The 23,598-nt window shown below is 40.8% G+C and overlaps 1 protein-coding gene and 1 pseudogene across 1 annotated transcript in view; both read right to left on the bottom strand.

The window, feature by feature from the left end:
- Window positions 1-23,598, bottom strand: part of MTMR7 (myotubularin related protein 7) — a 219,195-nt gene that overhangs the window by 155,293 nt on the left and 40,304 nt on the right. The gene's annotated exons all lie outside the window — the stretch shown is intronic.
- Window positions 970-11,668, bottom strand: LOC102861230 (annotated as a pseudogene).

The raw sequence follows: 23,598 nt of genomic DNA, 5'->3' as shown, positions 1-23,598 counted from the left end.
CTTGTGGCACCATAACTCTAAACCTTGCCTTCATCTTTACATGCTGTCTTTCCTCTATGGCTGGGGCGCTCTGTGTCTCTTCTCTTTTTATGACATCTAGACTACTAGATTAAGGGCAACTTGGCTTTAGCTTAACTAATCACATCTGTAAAACCTTATTTCCAAATAAAGTCACATTGGCAGGTATCAGGGCTTAAGAATTCAAACTATCTTTTGTGGGACACACATTCAACCCGTAACAGTTTTCTTTCATTTAAAAGGACAGAGGAAAAACCCAAGGCACCAGCTAACAGCTTTTCTTGGGCCAAAGGCCAAGTCCTTAATACCATATATAAATTAGGCTGAAGGTCACTGTCAATCATTTGGGGAAGATATCCAGAGGTTGTTAAACATGGAGAAATCAAAATGTCTGCAGCAGCCAAAACCTAAGACAAGTTTATGTTCTAATCTAAGAAAAGCAACTAGATAAATAGTTTGTCATGCTAAATTTGGTATCATGACATTCTCTAACTCTACCAACATTTAAAAAAAATATATTTGTGGGTCAGAAGACTTCGGTCTGGCTCTGGTTCTGCCACTGAACTGCTCAGTGTAGCTGGCTATCTCTAAGTTCTGACTGCCATGAAATATCTCAATCTACCAACCATCCTTCTACCAGCAACCTGATTCCTACTCAAAGGAATCCTATAGCACACAGTAGAACTGCCTCATAGCATTTCAAGGCTATAAATATTTTTTTTGTTAGTATTAAAAGGTGACTATTTTCTTTTCTTAAAAGAAAAAGAAAGAAACTTAGAAAGATATGTGTGTGTTTCCTTGCAAACAAACAGAGAAAAGTATAAGGTCACTGTTACTTTGATTACTACATCACAAACATACTGGGTCCACAAGGTGGCCTGGTGGCTCTGAGAATTTAGAGTTGTATCCAAGGTGCAGGTCAGTCACACTCTCCGTGCAGACTGGGCAGGGTCAGAGCGAGCCACAGGCCTGCCACTGGTCACATGACACCAAACAGAGCATCACAGCCTGGGCCGAGGCCATGCGGTCCACCAAGGCCCAGGCAGGCGCAGTGACCCCGGTCAAGTCCTCCATGAGGATGTGGGCTTCGGGCTGCACCAGTGTGAAGAATGTGCATCATCAGACTGATTTCGTCTCAATTTTTGTAAATATGTACAAGCACTTGAAATGTCTTTGGCTGGAATAACCCAACAATGTAAGACAATATATTCACAGAGTGTCCAGGCCCAAGATGGATTCAGCACGCAATGACTAAGGTTCTCACAGTCTCTCTCAGCGGACTAAGCTTCAGCCAAGGCCTCCTTCTCAGGACAGAACTTGGGATTGCTCTGACGTAGTTTGTGGGATCTGCCTTTGATAACAGAGTAGCATATTTTGTGTTGGCATCTCTGGAGGTTGTGAAGATCTTGTACCAGAGCTTGGCATTGCTGTACATGTCAGGGACACAGTGTGGTGGTTGCACGGTTACAGGGAAGACCCCGAGGGCATCGGTGAGGGTCATGCAGGCCGTGAACACCACCTGCTCACAGTGGCCGTGCAGGGCACAGTCGTCAGTGCTTCAGGCTGTGGGCAGCATGAAGGAGATGTTGATCTCCTCGTGAGCCTCCCTACCTGAGAGTCCAACCTGATGGCTGAGGATGGTGGAGTTCAGGTGGGTGACATTGTGGGAGTACCGTCCAAAGGGCCTGAGTGGGTCCAGGGTTAGGGTGATTGCAACGGGGATGCTGACTGGGCCCAAGTCCTCCAGGGCCTGGGCCTGGCTGGACACCCTGGACTGCCCACTGGTTGCTGTGCTTTCTGGAGTAGTTGCATTGTTTGTGAGGTGTTTCAATATCTCATTCTCTGATACACACAAGTCCAGATCATTGAAGAGCAGCAGAAACGTGTTCTAGTCTTCTGTCATGCCCAGGGATGTGACCTCCTTGATCTTGAAGATGTAGCCCAGGGCTAGGAAAGCAATGGCCATGCTGATCACGAAGACCACCAGGGGTGGCCGGCTGCTGAGGTACAGCTTCAGGTTCTCCAGGGGGTTGATGGTGAAATTATTATTCTGATCCACCCTGCTGGGTGGGCAGTGGCATACTCATTGATTCACGGTGGCCCGCAGAGGGCCCAGGGCCGCTCAGCACCATCCTCTCAGCCTCACCAGGGGCAGCGTGCACCTCATGGACCCAAGGTGACAACCAGAGGCCACCCCTGCTCACACCACTGCAACCCAGGCTCAGGCAGCCGTGTTACTGCCAACACTCAAGGCTACAAATCTTTATGGGGCAGATTAACTCCTCTTCCTCTTAAAGACTAAGTGGTGGATCCAATTGCTGACTTTTCTAATGCTAAACCAACTGTGTTACCAGGGCTCCTAATAAAAGAGCTAAAAGGGTCATGAAAGGTCTCTCTTGATTCTAGTAGTTTCCACGTTCTTGGTTTTCCAGACTGCAGTTATTATTATAGCAAGAAAGAACATAAAAAGGGCAATTGTGAAAATATGTCCAGTATTGATTCACTATTGAATTCTCCAGAGATTAACACTAAATATATGGTTGGTCAAGGAGCCCAAGTGGTGCAATAGTGAAGTGCTCGATAGTAAACCAAAAGGTTGGTAGTTCCAACCCATCCTGCTGCTCTGCGGGAGAAAGGTCTGCCAATCTTCTCCTTTAAAGAATGTAGCCTGGAAAATCCTATTGGGGTTTGGGGGTTCTAGTCCATCATGGTGCGACTGCTATTAACTTAATGGCACACAAGGATGTGATCAATAAAAGACTTGTGATTGTCTAAGACGACAGAGATGAACACAGGGATGCACTGGCCTGGAGAAACTTCCTAGGCCTCAACTGACTCTTCCATCTAAATGCTTCCAATCCCCTTCTCAGTTCTTCTCTCCCTCTATTCTCCTTTAAATACTTACAACATTACTGCCTGCAAACTATGGAATACTTAGTTAAGACTTCCTGAGTTCTTTTTACCCTCTAATAATAAAGTATCATTTGATTTTATGTTTGAGTAAGCAAAATGTTATGCATCAGAGAGTTGGACAATGACCAAGGAGGATAGAAGGAGAATTGATGCCTTTGAGCTGTGGTGCTGGAGAAGAGTACTGAGAATACCATGGACTGCTAGGAAAACAAACAGATTTGTCCTGGAAAGGGTTAAACCGGGTGGCTCCTTGGAGGCAAGGATTCTGAGGCTCCGTCTAACATACTTTGGACATGTTGTGAGGAGAGACCAGTCCTTGGAGAGGGACATCATGCTTGGGGGGGTGGAGGGACAGCGCAGGAGAGGAAGGCCCTCTATGAGGTGGATTGATTCAGTGACTGGGATAATTGGGATGGGAGTGTCAGAGACGGTGCGATTGGCACAGGACAGAGCGGAGTTTAGGGCTGTTGTACAAAGGGTCGGTATGAGTTGCAAGTGTCTCGACGGCACATAACAACAACAACAAGTAAAATGTCTTACTCTAGTTATTAAGAGCAAATACTTTGGTTCCTTCTTGCTTAATAAATGCCATTATATTGAATATTTTGTATACTTACTCCTAATTTTTTAATAACAAATAAAAAATTATTTTCTTGTATCAGGATACTGACATGTTTTCTGATTACAAAGGATCTAAAAATTAATCAACCTACCCAAATATCCATCTATCCATTTACTTGTGTGTGTGTGTGTGTGTATGCATGCACACACACACACATGTACATGATTTTTAATGCTAATATACAATTTATGTGGCCTACAAACCCACCCATCTGGTATGAGGAGCAAAAAGGACATGTGACAATAACCACATGAGATTGTAAGCAAAGTCAAATTTTCTTTAAAATCTCCTTTAGCTTTGAGTGGGAAAATCTAGGTGAGTGACAAAATGTACAGCTGTACAACAAAAAAGTATACTAAGACTACAACAGAAAATGCACAGCAGTTCATGTAGATTGGTTATATTCTGTCATAATCATCATTGCAGTAATTGAGAAAAAGTGATGAAGGTTCAGGTCAGGCTCACAAGAGATACTCACGTAGGGCCAAACAAGTGATGAGGGAGGACAGAACAAGGTGATGAACAGAGGAAATACTGGAGTTGCTCTGAAAGGTGTAGACCAAACTTGGGTCGAGCAGCTTCTCAAGTAAGGGGCCCTCAGTGCTGGGTGCTGGAAAGACCACGAGGGGAGCCGGCCTTACCAGCTGGAAGTACAGTTGAGTGGGTAACAGGGCACAAATGGCAGTTTTTGCTTTATGCAGTGCTCATTCCCTCATTCCATCCATAAATAACCGCTGAGAAGCACAATCAACCAAACTATGACTAATTTTCCAGAAAGGCTAATGCTTAAGAGGAAAACCTAATTGTAGCAGATTCCTTTCAACTTCTCCCTCAAACAGGACAAATGGAGATAGGGTTAATATAATAACAAGAGCACTACCACTATCTTACTATTTATTAAGCAATAACTGAGTGTAAGTCAGAGCTTTATCCTTTTACATTACTTATTCAATCAGTACATTAAATAAATAATCCAAGAAGCTGAACTCTACAAAAATGAAGGAGGTATCCAGTTTAGAGGGAGACTCATCAACAACCTGAATTATATAGATGGCACACTCTTGCTTATTGAGAGTAAAGAAGACTAGAAAAGAAAATCAAAGATTACATCCTCTAATACAGATTACACTGCAACATTAAAAAAAAAAAACCCCACACAAAACCAAGCACAACAAAAAAAACCCTCTACAACAGGCCCAGTAAGCAACATCATAAAAAATGTCATACCACAGATTTGTGGCTCAAATTTGTTGTTCTTAGAGTTGCTCTAAGTCTTAGTGGACTCAATATCATCTAATAGCAACAATGGTATTTTCAATAGTCTCATATGCAGGGAAAGTTCTCATAAAAAGGGAAGAACTGATGCATTTGAATGACAGAGCTAGAGAAGAAAATGGAATATATTATAAACTTTCAGAAAAACAAATAAATATACCTTAAAACAAGTATAACCCAAATGCTCTTCAGAAGACAAAATGGTGAGATTTCTTCTTACATCTATGGCCACAGAACAAGGAGATATGAGTCCTTGGAAAAGGACATCGTGCTTGATAAAGCAGAGGATCCGTGCATAAGAGGAAGCCCCTTAACAACACTGACTAAAACAATGGCTACAACAATGTGCAACAATCTAGCAACTGTGGTGAGAGTGGCACAGGACCAGAAGGTGTTTCATTGTGTTGGCTGCACTGGAGCGAACTCAGTAACATCAAACAAAAATAACTGAGTAATAAGTAGAATATTAAGTGCTGTCAATATCTTATTTCTAACCATAGCTTAAAGATGTTGTTGTTGTTATGTGCCATTGAGTCACCTGCGGCTCATAGTGACCCTTTGTACAGCAGCCTTAAAACCTACTCTGTCCTGCAGCAGTCTCACTGTCTCCAACACACCCACCCCCATTACACTAAATCAATCCACCTCACAGAGAGTCTGCTCCTCTATGATGCCCCTCTACCCTCCCAAGCATGATGTCCCTTTCCAAAGACAGATACATTTAGCCCATCTTACAGGATGATCACCTAGTTAGAAAACAGCAGAACCATATTTCAACCCAGGACTTAATTCCACATCTTCTTCCCTAGACTCTTGTCATCCTGGGCCTCTGTTCCAGGCCTAATATAGTAAATTAGGTGAATACATTAGGTTCAAAATTATCTCCTACTCATCCCCCGAAATCTCAAGTAAAGAGCAATACAGTTAACAAGGAAAAAGTCCTAAATGCCATAAAAACATTGAAATTTTGGAGTTGAGAGGTGTGGTGGGCCATTTTAGCCCTCTCGTTGTCCACACTGTCATGTGTGGAGAGAGAAGGCTGTGTGGTGCTGTTGTTAGCCTAGTTCTTAGGCCTAGGAGTAGGCTGGCATCATCAAGAGAGAGGTGTGCACTGAGGTATCCCATGTCACAAGTCTCAACAACCTATTAACATCTTAAAAAAAAATTTTCAGGAACCAAGTCAATTCTTCCAAATTGTTGTTGTTATGTGCCATCGAGTCACCTGCAACCCATAGTGACCCTATATACAGCAGCTCTGAACCCTGCCCTGTCTTGAGGCAGTCTCACTAATTCTGACACACCAACCCCCATGCCCCAGTCACTGTATCAGTACATCTCATCTAAAGTCTTCCTTTCCTGTGCTGTCCCTCCACCATTCCAAGCATGATGTCCTCTGAGGGCCAGTCTCTCCTGACTATGTGCCCAAAGTATGTGAGATGGAGCTTCAAAGTGTTAGCCTCCAAGGACAAACTTGGTTTCACCCTCTCCAAGGCAGATCTATTTGTTTTCTTGGTGATCTATGGTATGTTCAAGACTCTTCTCCAGCACCACAACTTGAAGGCCTTGATTCTTCTTCCAAGTAGGCATTAATTATTTATAGAAGCAACCACACCAAAGTGGTTTGCTTATTGTAGATCTTTCTGTATGTATAATGTTATAAAGTCAGATGTTTCAAGTTCCCAGACAATGAATGATTCCCTTTTGAGTAACTTCATATGTGAAAGGGGGCTTATTCATTCTAATAGTTATGACTGAAGAGTCATACAAATCTATACCAGAGTGCTCCATGGAGGCAAGGATGGCAAAGCCTCTTCTCTCATACTTTTGGGGGCATGTTGCTAGGAGAGGCTATGCCTTTGAAAGGGATATTGTATTCGGAAAAGTGGTCAGAGAAAGAGAGAAGACTTCTCGGTGAGATGGGCAGACACAATGACTGCAGCAATGGGCTCCCAGGTATCAGAGATGGTGTGGATGGCACAGGATAGGATGGAATTCAAATCTATTGTTCATAGGATTGCTATGAGTCGTACTCGACTCGGCACCTAACCAAAACAATAACAGAGAACTGAGAGTTGGCTTTCTTTTTATCACTAAGCACATATCTGTGACTGACTTTCCTTTCTGCTCCAGGGAGAATAGACCCCTCTGATGGCACAGTCCAGGCAGAGGTGTACTGCTCACCCCAAGCTGTGCTTCTCTGCCTGTTAGAATCCACCAACTCCTCTGAAGAAGAAAGATAAGTCATATTCTATATGATTTACATGGAAATCCATTGGAGGGTCAGCCAATCTCAGATCCGACTCAATAGCAATGAGAATGAAAGACATACTAGGGATCCTTTTGCAGTGATCATAGGGATCCTGTGTAGTGTGCAAGAAAGAGAGGAAGAAGAGAAGGATATATTGAAGTGGTCCAAGATTTTATTTTACTTAGATTCACAATCAGTGTCCCTGCAAACACTACCCAAGAAATCAAGCAATGTATTGCACTGGGTAAATCTGCTGCAAAAGACCTCTTTCCAGTGTTTTAAAGCAAAAGTATCTCTTTAAGAACTAATATGCACCTAAGTCCATTATATTTTCAACCAAGATATTTTTCACTCACTTCCTGTGATGTGAAAGTTAGACAATGACTAACGGAGAAGAACTGATGCCCATGAGTTGCAGAGGTGATTAAGTCTATTGAGCCATGGATATGACAGAAAAATTAACAAATCTGCCTGGCCTACCTGATCCTGATGGCATATAACACATACACACAAGTATAAACATTCACTAAAAACCATAATGTTTTCCAGACAATTCAGAATTGCTGTTGCTCTTAGGTGCCATCTGACAAACTCTGTCTCATATCAACTTGATGTAAAACAGAACAAAATGCTGGCTCATCTTCTGCTGTCCTCAGTATCGATGCTTGCTTTGAACCCACTGTGGTAGCCATAGTGCTGATCTGTTTCATTCTTCCTCTTTCTCAAGGAGACCCCAATTTAATAAAGCAACTCTTACTCCAGCTCTTATAACTGGTCCCTCCTGATAAGATGTCCAAAGTCTGAAAGTCTCACCATTCTTTCTAAAGAGTATTTTGGTCATACTTCTTCCAGGACAGATCTGTACACACACACACACACACACACACACACACACACACGCACACACACACACACACACCCCAAACCAACAAACAAAAAACCCAGCCTCCACTGATATAATGTCAATTCCAACTCACAGCGAACCTATAGTACAGACCAGAACTACCCTAGGGTGTTTGCAAGGATGTAATATTTATCAAAGTAGACCATCACACCTTTCTTCCATGAAGTAGTTGATGGGTTCAAAACACTAATCTTTGGGCTAACAGTCATTTACTAAATTCTCATGCCATCAGAGCTCCCTCTACTAATCCAAGATATATTTAATGTTATTTACCAAGACCAAATGTCAAATCTGTCAGTTATTTTACATCTTCCTTTTTAACATCCAGCTTTAATTGTGACATTATAGAATTGTTATAATTGCCAAGTTACAGAAAAGCCACTTTTTTTCCAATTTAAAAGAAACTTATTTTTATCTACTTACAATTTTTTTGTCTGTTTGTTTTAAAGAAGGAGAAGCCATGAAGCTGTAGAAGTTTTCTAATTCAGACATTTGGAAACAAAATCAAGAACACTAGACTTTCTCCCAAAAGACTGATTATAATGTTTAAAACTATAAAACCAATGAAAATCTTTTCCCAGGACCATTTTATTCAGGGGTCAGATATTAGGGAAGAACTAAGAGAAGGTTAAGAATCACAGAACATAATCCAAGAAAATACATGACATGTAACCAAAAGAAATTTAAAGATCTGCCCTTCAAATAAATCCATAATTAAAGAATCTTAAGGATAAGAGAGAGAAAAATGCCAAAGGAATATACATGCTGGTGCTACACTAAAAGAATCTTAATCTCAACCTGTCTAACAAAATTAACTTCTTTAAGATTAGGATTTACTATGAAACTGAATTGCTTAAAAACATGTTTGATACAGTAGCATTTAACACAAAGAGAGCTATCTGTTAAAGAATCACGTGACAAACTGCTAAACCACACACAAGGTTACACCATTTATTTTCATTAACTTATTAATTACTTGTATTCATTTGTTGCATGTCTGTGCTGGCACCAAGACCATTTATCAAGAGATTCCTAACTAGTAAGACTACCAACAGATTATTTGACTCCATCTCTATGGTTTGAGCAAAAATGGATGTTAATGTATCATTATCTCAAAAGGTTAGTGTAGGGCTGATCTCAGACTGGCTGTGAGTTCACTCCTGGCCTCCCATCTCTGGGCATGCCTCCTTTAGGATAGACCTCTGCTCTGTGCTCACAATAGTTCTCTAACTGTAGCCTCTCACGTCCTACCAAATTCATGGCTACAGTGGAAACACGCCTGTCACTCGTGCAGCAGCAGAAGCAAATCTCACTGTGCTTTACTAGATCTCAAAACCAGGGTGATACTTGGAGGCCAGGATGGGGAAGCTTCTGTTAATAAGAGAGGATGGTCATTAGAGGAGGACATTATACGGGGAAAGGTCAGTAAAAGAAAGGAAGATCTTCAACGAGATTGATTGAACAATCACTGTAACAGTGAGCTCAAGTCTGTCAGAGATGATGAGGATGGCACTGGATCGGGCAAGGTTCAGATTCATCATTCATACAGCCGCTATGGATCATAGTCAATGCAATGGCACCTAACAACAAAAACAAGAACAATAGAAATATAATTTTTTTTCTTTTTAAAAAGGGACAAAAATCAGTTGAACTTCTGATATAGATAAGGATTTTTCTTAACCTGCTATTATTATTACTATTTTAATTACTTCCTATGCATATGAACATTGGACAATGAGTAAGGATGATAGAAGAATCAATGCCTTTGAGTTGTGGTGTTGGAGAAGAATACTGAATATCCCATGGGCTGCCAAGAGTACAAAGAAGAACTGACTTAGAGAAACTAGAGACAGAGTACTCCTTAGAGACAAGAGTGACGAAACTTCACCCCACATACTTTGGGCATGTTGATAGGAGTGGTCAGTCCTTGGAAAAGGATATAAAGCTGGGAAAGACTGAAGGTCAACAAAAGAGGAAAATGCTCCATAAGATGGATTGCACAGGGACTACAGCAATGGACTCGAGTGTATCAGGGATGGCAGAGCAGTGCAGCGTAGTGCAGGGTTCCTATCTGATGTTCAGAGATCACTATGAATTGTAGTTGCCTCAATGGCACCTAACAACAACATTACTGTCAGCTGCCAATGAGTTGATTCCAACTCTTGGTGATCCACATGTGCAGAGTACAAAAAACTGCACCACAGAGTTTCCAAAGCTGTAACCTCTCAGAAGACAGGACCATCTTCCCAGTCATCTCTGGGCAGATCTGAACCACCAACCTCCAGCTAGTAGTTAAATGTCTGTGCTGACCACCTGTGTTGAAGGGAGAGCCTCTCTAGTGGTTTCAATCCACCAGTGGCTCCTGGGGTGAAAGCTGGGCAGTTCCTTTCCATGCAATTTACTGTTTTGGAATCCTGCTGGAGGGTCAGCTATTAGTAGGTACTAACATGTCAGCACTGAGTATTTTAGTTTGACTTATGTTAAAGTAAAAGAAGTACTTTGATGATTTTGCAGGACCTTGCTGAGCTCCACCGTTCACACCATTGTTACAACCGTAGATTTGGTTGACATCTAAAATAACTAAATAAACAAAAATGTTAAACCCCTGAAGGGGATAATAAAGCTGAAGTAGCAAGAAAAAGCCATAAGTACTTAAAAAAAATGAAGACTGCTAGTAATTCTTAAAGATGGCAGAGAAAAGAAAACGGAATCATATTTGCTTAGGGGGAGCTACAAACATTATGCCAACAGCCAACTCTCGTAAATAAAAAGGCAGGCACTTGGAATTTTCACACAGAGCCCAGATAATTTATTTTGGTCTGACGGCCCTGGATGTGTAGGCTTTAAACAGCATGTGTTATTGAACAAGAAGACAGTCCTGGTATTTATTCCAACACCCCCTTAAAATAACCTCAACCAAAAATACCATTTTCAACTAGGGAAAGAGAAAGAAAGATGGCAAAGAGAAAATAAATTAACAACAGCAGCTGAGCCCATGGTAACTCAAAGAACAAATGTCTGAACCATTGATTAGTGATTGTTGGGTTAAAAAGAAGAAAGGGTTGTTGTTTTTTTTTTTATTTTTTTTAAAAAGGGAAGGAGTACTATATTAAGACAATGAGATCTTGCTATGAAGCAATAAAGAACATTAATCTTATTATGGAGATAATTTTTCCTCTAAAATTATTTGTAAAATGTTTCTGAATTTGACATATTTTTTAGAAAAGCACCGATAGGAAAACACTAACCCATCAACTTATATAGCACTTTGGGAGCTATGGGAAACATTCTTCTAAGAGCAAGCAGTGCCAAATGGAACTTACTTCTGATCCAAAAAGAGGAGACAGTCTGGGTACAGAAAGAACCGTGTATGAGGAGCCCCCCTCCCAACAACTCCTGCCAAGAGGCAGTGCCAGGAATACGAAGGAATACATACAGTCTGCCCACCTGGGACACAGCCAGGTTCCAGCTCATTTACACATTCCCAGGCCTCATCCCTGGGCACTGGAGCCCCCAAGGGAAGACTTCATAACCAGCATCACATTTTTTTTGCTTTTCCCTTCTTACAGTACAGCTTTCAAAAGTCATTACTCCCGTTCTGGGAAATGAATATAAAGGGCAGTTTTCTTTCTGATACAAAGATGCCTCTTCTGAGGTCCAATAAGAACTGTTCCAGGGCAGCCCCCATTGCCGGGAGCTCTGAGATTCCTTTGTACCATGAGGGTACCAGAGACAAAGCATGACTTTGTTGCTGTTAGGTGCCATCAAGTACGATTCATAACAACCTTATGAACAACAGACCTGAACCCTGTCCTATCCCATGTCATCCTCATCATCTCTGAAACACTTGTGACCACTGCTGCAGTCACCATGTTAATCCATCTCACTGGGAGTGTATATGTTTCACTGACCCTCCACCTTTCCATACATGAGATTTATTCCCAAGGAATAGCTCTTCCTATCAACATGCCTACATATATGAGATGAAGTTTTATCATCCTTGCCTCTAAGAAGAACCCTGGCTGCACTTTATTCAAGCCATATTTTGGGTTTTTTGACAGTCCATGGTATATTCAATACTCTTCTTCAACACCAAAATTCAAAGGCACCAATTCTTCTTCTGTCATCCTTATTCACTGCGTAACTCTCAGATACATATCGACTGATTGCAAAGACCATGGCTTGAATGACATGCACCTTAGTCTTTAAACTGACATCACTGCTGTTTAGTACTTTGGAGAAGACCTTGACAGGAGACTTCCTGAATGCAATATGTTTTTTTATTTCTTAACAGATGGAACCAAGGGTTTTAATTGCCAGAAAGTGCCATACTATGCCATGACATCTAAAAGCCTGTATGTTTTAAGGTTTACTTTTAGGGATACAGTAAGTATCTGTCAGTTTGTGGTACTGGGAGAGTGATTTGCATGTTGCTACTTATAAAATTCCAGGTTCATGAACCTGGAGAAAGGATGGAAGTCATACAAGCAAGTGTCGAGGACTTTCGTTCATAGGGTCGCTATGAGTCGCCTATGACTTGACAGCACTTAACAACACAGAGAGAGACCAGTTGGCCTAGTGGACTGAAAAGTGTTGCTACTAAGCCAAAGCTGGGTGACTCCAATCCGTGGCCCTAACACCTGTTTTTCATTGCTTTTGTTCAAGCAGTCTTCTAGGTCGTATAGCTCTGGTGTGCCCACTTGCCATACAGAGGTAATTTGTGGTTGTTGTGAAGCTGAACATTGTGACACTGTTGTGTCAAATGTGATAAAAGGCATCCACTTCTGTAAATAGCTTGCTTCCAGAAACCCTATGAACCTGGAGAAAGGATGAAAGTCATGCACACAAGTGTTGAAAACTTTCATTCATAGGGTCACTATGAATCGCCTATGACTCAACGGCACTTAACAACAACAACAGCAACACAACTTATAAAATAAGCTATTATATAAGTTATTTGTTATAAATTTTTTATAAGTTGTTACATGCCATCAAGTCACCTGTGACTCACAGCGACCCTACATACATTAGCTCTGAATTCTGCCCTATCCTGTATTCACATCTCCAACAGACTTAATTCCATTTCTCCAGTCACTGAGGCAATCAATCTCTTTCTGGGTCTTCCTCTCCTGCACTGCTCCTCTACCCATCCAACCATGATGGTCCCTCCTGGCCATGTGCCCAAAGTATGTTAGATGGAGCTTAAAATCCTTGCCTCTAGGGAGCAGCCTGGTTTCATGCTCTCCAGGACAGATCTGTTTATTTTCTTGGCACTCCACAGTATGTTCAATACTCTTCTGCACCACAACTCAAAGGCATCAATCCTTCTTCTATCACCTTTATTAAATAAGTTATTAGTTATTTTATAAGTAACAATATAACAAACTATGGCTAGCATTGAGAATAATGGGAATTCCAGATCACTTAATTATTCTCCTATAAAATCTATACCTAGACAAGGCAAGGGAACACTGCATGGTTTAAAATCAAGAAAGTGGGGCATTGAAGCTGTATCCTTTCTTCATATTTACTCAATCTGTAGGTTGAGAAAATAATCTGAGAAGCCGGGCTTTATTAAGAAGAATGTGGCATCAAGTCTGGAGGAAGATTTATCAACAACCTGCACTACACAGCTATCACAGTCTTACCTGCTAAAAACAAAGAGGACTTGAGGGGCTAACTGCAGAAGAGTAAGCACTATATCCTTCAATATAGATTATGTCTCAACATCAAGAAAATAAAAATCCTCATCACTGGGCCAACAGGAAACATCACAATAGATGGAGAAAAGATTGAAGGTGCCAACAATTTCCTCTTCCTTGGATCTACATTCAGCACTCCTGGTACCGGCAGTCAGATGACAAGATGTATTGCAATGAGCAAGTCTGCTGTCAGGAACCTCTATAAAGTCCTGAAAAGCAGTAATGTCAGTTTAAAGACAGTTTAATCAGGCATACCTGATTCAAGCCATGGTTTTTCCAATTACCTGCTATGCATCCAAGAGCTGGACAATGAATAAGGATGACAGAGGAAGAATCAATGACTTTTGAGTTGTGGTGTTGGAGATGACTACTGAATATTCCATAGTTTGCCAAAAGAACAGATATGTCTTAGACAAAGTGCAACCTGAGTGCTCTTTCAGAGGCTGGTGAAGCTTCATCTCACATACTCTAGGTAGGTTGTTAGGAGAAGCTATTCCTTGGAAAAGGACATCATACTTGAAAAGGTGAAAAGTTGAAGGAGAAGAAGGAACAAAAGAGAGGAAGCGCCCTAACCAGATGGACTGACACAGAGACTGCAGCAGTGGGCTCAAGTGTGCCACAGATGATAAGGATGGAGTAGGGTAGAGAACAGGGTTCAGATCTTGTTCATATGGTCACTATGATTCAAATGCGACTGGACAACACCTAACAACAACACAACTTATGTTATATCTTAGGTGTATACATGTTTGCTTACTTACAGATTCCTCTTACGAGAACAGGGAGCGCTGGTGGCTTAGTGGTTAGGAGATACACTACCAACTCAAAGACAGGCAGTGTGAATCTACCCACCCGCTGCTCTGTGGGAGAAAGATGAGCCATCTCCTCCTGTGCCATTTACTGCCTCTGCAAACTTCCTGGAGGGGCAGCTATGAATCAGTTCCAACTCGATTATAAACAACAATTTACTGGTACAGTACTAATCTGTCAGTTTGTTGTATCAGAGTGTCTTGTGGGTTTCTGTGATGCTGCAAACTATGTAACCAGTGCTTAAAATGCCAGCAGGGTCACCCACGGTGGACAGATTTCACCAGCACTCTTAGATTAAAACAGACTAGGAAGTAGCATTGGCCATCCACTTCTAAAATAAAAGGTTTTAAAAAACCCCATGAACTATAAAGGAATATGGGTACATATAGCACTAGAAGTAGAGCCCCGATTTTAAATCACTCTAAATGAGGATAAACAGCTGCCAACATCCATTAATAATTGGAATGTGCAATGTATGAAGTAAGAATGTAAGAAAATGTGTCAAAAATTACATACTGTGCTTGTGCACAGGTGGGTTTCTGTCTTCACTGCTCCCCTCTCACCACACTCCGCTGCTTGGCCTGCAGGTCTTCGGGGAGCCAGGGCCTCCCAACTCTATTCAGCAAGATGGGGTTTATTAAAGCTGACAAGAATAAAGCTTACTTCAAGAGATACCAAGTGAAATTTAGAAGATGACGTAAGGGTAAAACTGATTACTATGTTCTGAAACACTTGGTAATCCAGGATAAAAAGAAGTACAACACACCCAAATACAGGTTGACGGTTCATGTAACCAAAAGAGATATAATTTGCCAGAATTCTTATGCACAAGAGAAGGGGATAGGCTGTGTGGCCTGTGCTCATGAACTTCCAAAGTATGGTGTGAAGGTTGGTTTGACAACTTATGCTACAGCATATATTACTGATTTCTCAATAGGTTGGACATGGATAAGATCTGTGAAGGCTAAATGGAGATAACTGGACATAAACACAATATGGAAAGCATTGGTGGCCAATCAGGTGTCTTCACCTATTAATTCGGATGCAGGCCTTCCCAGAACTATCACAGAAAATAAAATGTTTGGGGCTCTAAAGGGAGCTGTGGATGGAGGCTTGTCTATTCCTCACTGTACCAAGAGATTCCCTGGTTATAATTCAGAAAGCAAGAAATTCAATTCAGAAGTACACTGGAAACACAGTGTAGGTCAGGATGTTGCAGATGATATGCATTACCTAATGGAAGAAGATGATGATGCTTACAATAAACAATTCTCTCAGTACGCAAAGAACAATGTAGCTCCAGGCATGATGTATGAAAGCACATGCTGCCATATGAAAGAATCCAGTTTTGTAAAAGGAAGCCTAAAAAAGATGCTAAAAGAAGAAGAAATAAAAGAGGTGGAATTGCCCCAAAATGTCTCTTGGCCTAAAGAAAATTTAAGTAGCTCACAAGCTTCCCCAGAGCTCAGGAGTGAGATGCTGAGAGCTAAATCAATTTTCTATGAATATTTTTAAGATAAAGCCAATAAACTTACTGATCAACCAAAAAAAAAATTAAATGAACTGCATAAATATTGACACTAGAGGCATTAGTGAGCTGAGATGGACTGAAAATGGCCACTTTGAAACTGACAATCATAGTATCTATTTATTATACCAGGGATGAAAAACTGAGGAAGAATAGTGTTGTATTTATAGTGAAAGAGACCATTTAAAGATCTATCCTGAAGTGCAATGCTGTGAGTGATAAGCTATTCTTCATATACATACAAGGAATACCTATTAACACAAGTATTATTCAAATATGCACACTGACTAAAGCCAAAGGAGAGGAAACTGAGGAATTATACCAACTTTTGCTGTCTAAAACTGACCAAACATACAAACAAGAAGCATTAATAATACCCGGAGACTGGATGTAAAAGTTCAAAGCAATGAAGGAGAATTGCTGATTACACACTGTGGACTTGGTGACAGAAATGAGGCTGGAAATTAAACAACAGAGTTTTGTACAAAGATTTGTTCATAGAATTTAACTTTCTCATAAAATGTAAAACACCTAGACCTCACCTGATGGATGCACAGGAATCACACAAACTACTTCTGTGGAAAGAATCATTGGAGAAGCTCAATATCAGCAGTCAAAACCAGGCCAGCCACTGACCATGGAACAGACCATGAAGTGCTAATGTGTATGTTCAAATTGAAGCTGAAGAAAATGAAAACAAATCCACAAAAGCATAACGTATGACCTTGTATCTCCCCCACCTGAATTTAAAAACCACCTCAAGAATACATTAGAGGCTTTGAACATGAATAATGATGTAATGCGTTGTTAGATGACATCAAGGATATGATCCATAAAGAAAGCAAAAGGTAATTATAAAAACAAGGAGAAAGAAAAGACCAAAAGGGATGCCAGAAGAGACTCTGAAAATTGTACTAAAGAATCAAAAAGCCAAAACAAAGGGAAGAGATGCTGAAATAAGTGTAGCTCCTGAAGACAAAGCAAAGTTCTACAACATTCTTCACTATTACTACCTATTTTCCATTTTCTTCCATTGCCTTATTATATAATATTTTTATTTTACACTCTAATCGTTGCAACCAATGCTTATTCTCAAGGAAGCACTGCTTACCTTGTGCCTAATATTCTCTGTAGCATTGCAAATACAGAATATTTAATACTTCCTGCTAGGAATCCATATACAACAGAATTGTGGGAGGAAAAGAACAAGTAAACACAGCACTGTACTAATGAATCTTCTGAAATGATATACAAACAATTTTAGAGCAACAAGGAAATCCTAGACTGTGAAGTCTTTAAGGATGGACATTATGCTTTAAAAAAAAAAAGTATCACAATTTTTAGTATACACACACACATATCTATATACACTAAAATATATAACTAATGCAAGAAAATTAACACAAAGCCACACTACTTCAATTCCTCAGTTAATCCTTCCTGCCCTCCCTCTTTCCCACAAATACCCCACTACTGTGCACCAGTGCCCTCCACGGGCAGTCACTACCATCTGTCAGTGGAAGCCTGTGTGCTGCTATGATGAACAGGATTTAGTGGAGCTTCCAGACTAACACATATCTAGAAAGACAAAAATCTTCCAAAAAGTAAAAACCCTGTGATGCACAATGATCTCATTTACAATCAATCATGAAGATGGTGCAGGACCAGATAGTATTTTGTTCACTTGTGCATGAGGTATTCAAGTATTATTTTAGGCACTGAGGATATGGCCATGGACAAAATAAAGTGTGGACCCTCAGAGAGCTGAATTCTGAGTTTACATCCTACTTAGGGATAGGTGGGAAGAGAAACAGGCAATAAACATATTAATGAGCACACACACGCATACCTCTATGCACACATATACATACATGAGAAAATGCTAAAAACTCATGGCCATTGAGTCAGAACTAACTCATAGCTGACCCTCCAGACAGTTTTCAGAGGGTGTACATCACACTAGAAGGGATTATCCATTTTTCTCCTGCAGAGAAGCTTGTGGATTCAAACTGCCAGACAGATGTAGCCTTTGAGTTAGCAATGCAACAACCAACCTGCAGACCATGCCACCAGAGCTCATCAAACTCACTGCCCTCTGAACACTGACTCATAGTTGACCCTCCACTGGTTTTTGAACTTGTAAATCACAAGGGAGGAGACTGCTTGTCTTTGTTCCATGGAGCTGCTGGTAGATTCGAACCACCAGAGAGGTGGATTAACAGTTCAACTTCCTGAACTAACTCAGTCTCTTAAGGACAAATCTTGTATAAGACCATCATTGTAGAATGTGTATGAGGATCCAAGAAGGGGAGGAGGGAGGGTGAAGAATGGTGAGGATGGGTGGGAGGACATTAATCATAGGGTTGAACAGTTTGATGGGTGGAGGGAGGGAGAGAGAAATGGGAAAGATCTTGTGTGAAAAACAATGTATATGAATGTTGTAAATAAGCCAATAAAACAGTTCAACTTCTATAGAGTAGCTCATCAGAGCTCCTTTACCAGAAAATGCTAGAGAGGGAAGGAAAGAAGAGAAGTTGGTTGACAGGGAAGGTGTGGAGTCTGTCTCTCAATACGGCTTTTCTAGTGTAGACGCGTGGAGGGACGGGGCTGTGCGAGTGAGGCATGTCTGCTTGTCTGCAAAGGGACTGGCTATCTATCATTCCACCAGGGACTGGCTGGTCTCAACAATCTACAAGAGAACTGGTAGTCTCGCCAATAAATTGAACATCTAGTTGCAGAAATTAGGCATTCTCCCACCACCAGAGGGAACAGAAAAGATGGAATTCTTCACCTAATGAGAGAGTCTCCTCTCTGACCTCCCCCAACCCAGCGAAATGTGGGACACACTTCAGCTGGCAGCAGCAGCTAGAGCTGAACTGGAGAACTGGATGGCTCAAGGCTAAGGTGCCTCTGTGCACATTTTGGGAGCTCTCTTAACTGTATTTTGTTATTAATCTGAACTATAAATTTTTAACTCTTCCACTATGTTTCTGTGTGGTCTGTGAACTGTCACATCAGATTTTGGACCCCGCCAACAGTAAGATTTGTGTTGAGATGAGTGGAGGAAGCATGGGAGCGTAGGGGACATGTCTGACCTCATGGGAATTGCTTTTGTGTTACTGATGCTGTGAGCAGGGATAGTTTCCTCTTGTGAAGTTGGTAAAGGTCAGATAAGGCGCTTCCCATGTGACCCTTGCTCTTTTTACAGAGGGTCAGCCAAATGTCTAGAGTACTATTTGCTAGTAAAAATAGTGGGAAATTTCAGCAGAGAGAATCAAAGTCAGTGAGAGAGGGAGAAACACACACACACACACGGAAATTTAGAAGAAGACATTCCAGGCAAAAGGAGCAACAAATGAAAAGGCCAAATAAAAGCTTTGCTATGTTCAAGAAACTACCAGAAGTAATAGTTGTTAGGTGCCACTAAGTATAACACTTAGTGACCATATGAACAGCAGATCTGAACCCTGTCATACTCTGTGTCATCTTCACAATCTCTGACATACTTTAGCCCATTGCTGCAGTCACTGTGTCAACTCATCTGACTGAGGGTCTTCCTTTCTTTTGCCATCCCCCCAACTTTGCAAGAATGTTGTCTCTTTCCAAGTAATAGCGTCTCCTAGATACATGCCCAAAGTATGTGAGCTTTATCATCTCTGTCTCCAAGCAGCACTCTGGCTGTACCTTCTCCAAGATATATCTGATTATTCTTTTTGCAGTCCATGGGATATTCAATATTCTTCTTCAGCCCCACAGCTCAAAGGCATCAATTCTTCTTCTATTATTCTTAATCATTGTCCAGCCCTCAGCATCATAGCAAATGACTGGTGTAGACTTAAAACTATATCCTGAGTCAGACACACTGTAGTACTCAAATGACATAATTTGGAGAGGTTCCTGATTGTAGACTTTCCCAGAACACTATGTCTCTTGATCTCCTGACTGCTAGTACCAAGTGTATTGATTGTAGATCCAAGTAAGACAAGGACATTGACAGTTTCAGTCTTTTCTCCATGTATCATATGTTGCTTATGGGTCCAGTGGTGAGATTTTTTTGTTTTTCTGATGTGAAAGATGCAATTAATACTGAAGGTTACAGTCTTTGATCTTCTGTAGCAAGCATTTCAAGTCCTCTTCACTTTCAGCAATCAAGGTTGTACCATCTACATAACAAAGGTTATTGATGTGTGTTCCTCCAAGTAACTGTAGGTCATTTAAATGACAGTGACTGAGGGGGCAAGAGTAGAATATGAGGTGCCATGTGCACCCAGCTTGTAGGACTTCCCAAAACAATAAGACTTTGGCTTTCAGTAGGAAGCAACTGTAAAATGTCAAGGTGAAGAGTACTCCTACAGAAGTTTGGGCACTCTTATGAAACTTTTTGTAAACTGAAATGGAGTAAATGAAGGAGCAATTAATACTAATTCATATGGAAAAAAATATTCCGAGTGTTCCTAGATCCAAATTATAACTTAATGAACCATATAAAATAATATATAAAACCTAAAATAACACAAGTAACACTAACACAGTGTTCAAAAATACAAATACTATAGTGGCTTGATCAAGTTCATGCTGAACATAGTTCCCAGGGAAGGAGCTAGGAGATGCCTCTTGCTGCCTCTGATGGCTCTATGCAAAGCAAACACTGAACACTAGTTCCACTTATTGCCTTTTTTTTTTAATTGAAAATTCTTTTTTTCAGATGTTTTCAATAAGCTAAACAAGTACTAATGCAGGTTCAAGAATCCCTGGAGAAAACGTGGTTAAATATTCTGTATTAAGCAAGTTACAGCAGTCTATTTCTTTAAAGTTTTGTAGTCTTGGAAAGTAGAAAGTGGGGGTTAAGTATATTAGAAACAAATCTTATGTACGTGGAAGCTTTTCTAAGGTAATTAAAAGCAATTAAACAGTGTGAAAAGATCAAGGGCCACATGGGGACAGTAGTACCTGACCTTTATTAACTTCAGAAAGGGGAACTGTTTCTGTGAATAACAAAAACAACACAAGGTCAATTCCCAAGAGGCCAGACATGTCCCGTGACACTTTCGTACCTACTCATCTCAACACCAATTTTATTGTTTAAAAAAAAATGACATTATATTGTAAGTTTATAAAGAACTTGGATTTCCATTCATTCATTGTTGCCCATTTTCCTCCCTATCCCCCACCCCCAACCACTATATTATGCAGCTCTTATTCTGGACTCTTGTCATATAAATACCTAATCATCTATTCCTTTTATACAGTTCTCTCCCTCATCTGTTTCAATGCTATGTACATTATTTATCCCCTTTTCATAGTTCCTCTCAACTCCCCCGTCAGTCTTGTGGTTTTGTTTGTTTGTTTGTCCTGTTTTATAACAGTAGCATTAAACAGTTATTTGTCTTTCTGTGACTGAGATATTTCACTCAGCATAATGTCTTCCAAGGTTACCCATTTTGTGGAATATCTCATGAGTTCTTTGTTTTTGAGCACTGCATACTATTCCATTGTGTGAATATATGATAGCTTCTCTATCCATTCATTTGTTGATGAACACTTGTGTTGTTTCCAACTCTTTGCTATTGTGAAAAAAGCAGCAATAAACATAGGTGTGCTTATATCTGCTTGAGTGGCAGTTCTGGTTTCTTTAGGGTATGTTCCCAGTAGTTGAATTGCTGGGTCAAGTGGTATTTCTATTTCCAACTTTTTGAGATAGCGCCAATACACCTTCCATAGTGGTTGCACCATTTTACACTCCCACCAACAGTGAATAAGGGTTCCAATTTCTCCACAACCTCACCAGCATTTGTTGTTTCCTACTCTATTGAATTTTGCTATTCTTACTGGGGTGAGATGATATCTCATAGTTGTTTTGATTTGCATCTCTCTTAGAGCTAGGGATTTTGAACATTTCTTCATGTGTTTGTTTGCCATCTGAATGTCCTCTTTGGTGAAGTGTCTGTTCATAATCTGTGCCCATTTTTCAACGGTGTTATTTCCTTTATCTTGTTGTGGTGCTCAAGTATTTTATAAATTCTAGATATAAGTCCCTTATTAGACATGTCATTATCAAATATTTTTCCACAGTATGTGGCTTCCCTTTTTACTCTGTTGGAGAAGTTTTTGGATGTGCATAGGGATTTGATTCTTAGAAGGTCCCATTCATCTATTCTGTCCTCTCCTGGCTGTAGGTCAATTTTACTGCTTTACTGTGTTCAAAATCCAATGTGTTAGCTCACAGATCACACAGAACCATACTGGGGAAACCAAAAGGTTATAATTCAGGTTAATAACAGAATGTATCTCATCCATGAGTCTGGGCTGCATGAAGAGGAATGTGGCATCATCAGGATTGGAGGAAGACTCATCAACAACCTGTGTTATGCAGATGACACAACCCTGCTTGCTGGAACTGAGGAGGACCTGAAGCGCTTGCTGCAGAAGGTCAAGAACTGCAGCCTTTCATATGGGTTGAATCTCAACATCAACAAAACACAGATTCTCACCACCAGGCCAATTGGCAATATTATGATAGATGGTGAAGTGATCCGGCATTGTTAACAGTTTTATTTTGCTTGACTCCACAACCAATACTCTTGATACCAGCAGTCAGGAAATCAAATGACAAATTACACTAGGAACATCAGCTGTCAGGGACCTCTCCAGAGTGCTGAAGAGCAGCGATGTCAGTCTGGAGACTAAGGTGTGCCTGATCCACAGTCTTTGCAATTGCTTGCTATGCATCAGAGAGCTGGAATATGACTAGAGATGATAGGAGAATTGATGCCTTTAAGCTGTGGTGCTGGAGAAGAGTAGGAGGAGAACATACAGGTTTGTCCTACAGAGGGTGAGGCTAGGCTGCTCCTTAGAGCCAAGGACTCTGAGGTTTCATCTGACATATTCTGGGCATGTTGCAAGGAGGGACCTTGGAGAGGAACATCATGCTTGGAAGAGTGGAGGGACAGTGCAAGAGAGGAAACCCTTGATGAGATGAATTGACTCAGCGACTCAAGTAATGAGGGTAGGTGTGTCAGAGACAGTAAAGTTAGCACAAGATAGAGCAGGTTTCAGGGCTATTGTACATAGGGTTGCTGTGAGTCACAAGACATAACAACAATAACAGAATACAATCAGGATGGCTTTCAAAATGTGCTTTCAGGCACCCCAGCCTTGAGCTGTGGGGCTTTAGGCCAGTGTTGCAAAGTTCTCAGTCCTGTGAATTATGCACCCCGCCCCCATTGCCAAGTGTCCAATAAAAGTGGACAAAGTCTCTTAGCTCTGGTTCTAACGGTGTAGCAGTCCCAAGGTCCCATCTTAGTTCAGGTCTCTAGTTCTCTGCTGTGGTCACTATGGCTGTTGGTCCTGCAGTTCCTCTTGCTTGCCCTTTTCCTGGTAGTGAGGTTTTTCCTTGCTGCTACTAGATCCACTGAATTTAATGGTAAGATTGGCCAATACCCTTTTGGATTGGTAAGAGTAGCCAATTCCTACAATAATGAATGAATGGAAATCCAAAGCCTCTGTAAATTTTCACTGAAATTAATAACAAATTTAAATTAAAAAAAAGAATTAAGTTAGAGTAAGGATGGCAATGGA

This window comes from Elephantulus edwardii, unplaced genomic scaffold (genome assembly GCF_000299155.1).
Source record: "Elephantulus edwardii isolate Elephantulus edwardi_28Jun2011 unplaced genomic scaffold, EleEdw1.0 scaffold00128, whole genome shotgun sequence".
Taxonomy (NCBI): domain Eukaryota; kingdom Metazoa; phylum Chordata; class Mammalia; order Macroscelidea; family Macroscelididae; genus Elephantulus; species Elephantulus edwardii.
Note: the sequence above shows the minus strand (reverse complement) of the source record. Positions and strands in the feature narration are given on the sequence as shown.